Below are 3405 nucleotides of genomic sequence, written 5' to 3'. Positions count from 1 at the left end.
AATTCTGAGGCGAAGCATATGCTAGTTAATTTGGCAAAGCAAATGGCACTTCAGTACATTGGCAACACTACTATCCCCTATAGTGACTCCTGTCATTCGTCTAACACTGAAGATTGTCTGCTTTCAGAAAATTATCGACAGGATTTCTCGCCGGAAGCTTGTGATGCCGCCGAGAAGTCCCGGGTCAGGAAGAAGAGACATTCAACACGAGTGGTAGGTCTCCGTTTTTCTCTCTTCTCTTTAGAGTTAACTAGACCATGATGGCGCGCGTTGCCGCGCCCGTCCATTTAAACAATACTCCATAGCATAATAAGATATTCTAGGAACAAATGGAGACGAAAACTGAACATGTTTGAAAGATATAACCAGCAAACACGATAAAATAGGCTGAAACAAGTTATCTCAAGATATTTTCTTTAGAAATGTGAGGTATTGCAGTGAGTTGTAAATAATAAGCACAAACAGGAAAACAATAAGCTGGCGCATCTTATTCCCATTTTAGTTTCGTCAATATAATTGCACATGCCCATTTGTAGCTGGACATGGTTTATCCTTCCAAACAAATCTGAAAAGTGTATAGCCTTGATCAAGGAGCAGCAAATAGCCTTCACTCAATGGAAAACTGACAATCACCTGAAACAAGAATACATCAGTACATGGATCAAAAGCTATACTTTCCTGCGAGTTGTGTAGTACACAGAACTGGCGAATCTTGGTTCCAAACAAGTACTGCTTTATAAAAAGAAATGTGTATGTATTCATCTCTGATCAATGATACTCATACTAATTTACACATTGAAGAGGAATCACAAATAAATATTATTATACTCGTGACATCGAAGGTACATTATACATGAATGCTCTTCAAGTGCCAAGTCAAACCAAGGTTCTGCCTTAACGTAATCAATCCATGAGTTTCTAGAGAAAGCTAGACCACCTACAAACTGATTCAAATTAATATTTGCATGTTTTTTTTGTTTTGTTTCAGAGGCCTTCAAGTTGCAAATTTGGAACACGAACTAATATAGATAATTCAGTTATACACCTTTACGATATTATCTTGAACTATTTGTCAGTTAGGCATGACACAACGCAAGAGATGTAGATAAACATAATCCACACAAGATCATTTTCATAAAGAGTATATTTGCCTCCTCTTTCTTATGTTTTTTATATGTTCTGACTTCCCCTTCTCCTTGGTTTCTGATGTCATCGTAGATTTAATTATATTGTTCTCATAGGCCTTGCAATAGTTCCTGAAAGATGTGTAAATCATATAAGCAACAATCATTGGCAACACAACCAAATAACGTCTAATTCTCGTGCACACAAAGTGTCTAGTTCTTTTCTGGATGGAAAAAATCAGCCATGAGATTACAATGCTTCTTCATCGAATCACGCCAGCATAAAACTACTTACTAAATTCATGACACATATTACTGTGGACGTGGTTGATTAATACACCCTTTTACCCTATAAATATTAAAATGGATTGGAATAGAGAAAATTATGAACATGGTGAACAATGTGTACCAACATTTATGATTTATTTTGAGGTGGCTATTGATAGGTCATAAAGTATCACTTGGAAGGAAATACCATATTTGTACATGTAAAAAAAATGTTATTATGCAGTCCACCATTAGTCCAGAACAGATGGGAACGAAAATACCAGGAAGATGCATTATTTCACCTTGAAGGAGAAAGAAAATTCATACAGCCCAAGGTGAAACATTTACCATTACTTACTATCAATGCAGACTGCCATTCCCCATTCTAAGAAGAGAACATGCACCATGAGCATAGTTCTCACCCTAAAGTTTGAACAAAAGTGTGACCTGTTACCCCTTGAGATTTTGCAACCATAACATTACTTGCCACTGGAGAGTTGACCAATATGCTACAAAAAATAAAAGACAACTATCTCAAATAACATTATTAACCTGCAAATCAAAATAGAAAAGGACTGATAAACTATTAAACTAATGTTAGAAATCAGAGGCATACCGAAACTATATGGTTCAGTCCAACAGCTATCTCAAATCCGCATTTTTACTTCCACCATCGATCTTGTACAACAGCAGCGTATCAACCCTAAGAATCCGCGATCGATCACAAGAGCACACATCAAGGTTGACATTTCATCAAGCATCTACCCTATTGGTGGATCCCAAGATTGAACGCATATGAGTCTGCTTACCATTTTTACCTGTGTCAAAATGCAGCTTCACCATCTGTAGGTTGTTGATTAGCTTGAGGTCGCTCTCAAACCAGGTGAAGAGCATGTCATCATTCATGCCAGTGTATGCCAGGCCAGCACGTCAAATAGACCTGGTGAAATCTACCCAGGAGTTAAGGAGTGAGACGTTTATAGGGAAGATACTGGATCAGGTATTCAGGTGCGGTTTTCCTTTGCATGCTGGACAGAGTATACCCAGAAGAAAACATCTTCTATATAGTTTATGAAGACAAAACCAGCAATGGAACCATTAAGACTAAGATAGCAAAAACAAAATCTTTTAAAACAGCATATGTAGAGTTAAACAAACGTACTTCTTTTTCTAGGAAAAATGGGTTTGGACATAGCAATTGGTACATTAATCCTTGCCCTCTTACTTTGGGGAACAGAACTACTTGAGCCGCAAAAAACCGTGGTTGGACGGCATTGTTAAGTTGGGTTCGTGCTCGAGAACGCTTTGTCATTTTTTCTACAGAGGCATATCATGTGATATATGCACGGTTACACTGAGAAGGAAAGCTAGGTCGTGCACATAGAAGGATGTACTTAGATGGAAATGTTTGATAAATTTTGGAAATTATGTAGTAGCGACAGTATGAAGCTAGTTTAAATGGACAAATAAACAACAAATAATCTCAAAAGAATGCGTCAGCAAATGTACCTGTCCAGCAGCCATTGTGAAATAGTAATAAAGGTCACACTGGTCAGAGGAATCCGTGAATAATAATCTGAAAAATACGATGATGACAATCCTTGGAACAAGAAAGCAAGCAAGAATATGTCATTTAGGCACGTAATTTTCGCTATACTGTAACCACATACAAGAACATGATTGCAGGAAAGCAGAAAGTCCAACCTAAGCAACCAGCATCTCGGATGACTAATCAAACGTCCAATGTGAGATGGGTGTAGTGAGGAAAGACGTTGGCTGTGTCCACGTATTTATATGAAAGAAGAAGGGAGAACTGATGACAGTAACGCTCAAATTAATTGTCATAACCAAAGGACGGAGCATAATTACAGAATTGAAGAATGAGTCGAAATTACCAGTGTCACCAATCCATGATTACGGCGGCAGTACATGCAATTAACCCGTGTAGAAGGCGAACCGGTCTTCCGATCCGGATGGGCTTGGTTCCCTTTTTCCGATTCCGTTGATGGGAGCC

The 3405-nt window shown here is 38.2% G+C and overlaps 1 long non-coding RNA gene across 1 annotated transcript; it reads right to left on the bottom strand.

Annotated features, from left to right (window-relative positions):
- Nucleotides 1-393: 393 nt before the first annotated feature.
- LOC124668640 lies at nucleotides 394-2103 on the bottom strand. Its single transcript, XR_006991778.1, has 3 exons — nucleotides 2008-2103; nucleotides 1740-1900; nucleotides 394-1256 (listed from the first exon to the last, which is right to left on the bottom strand). It is a non-coding gene; the product is annotated as an uncharacterized LOC124668640 (long non-coding RNA).
- Nucleotides 2104-3405: the final 1302 nt, after the last annotated feature.

The sequence above is a fragment of the Lolium rigidum genome, chromosome 6 (assembly GCF_022539505.1).
Source record: "Lolium rigidum isolate FL_2022 chromosome 6, APGP_CSIRO_Lrig_0.1, whole genome shotgun sequence".
NCBI lineage: Eukaryota > Viridiplantae > Streptophyta > Magnoliopsida > Poales > Poaceae > Lolium > Lolium rigidum.
Note: the sequence above shows the minus strand (reverse complement) of the source record. Positions and strands in the feature narration are given on the sequence as shown.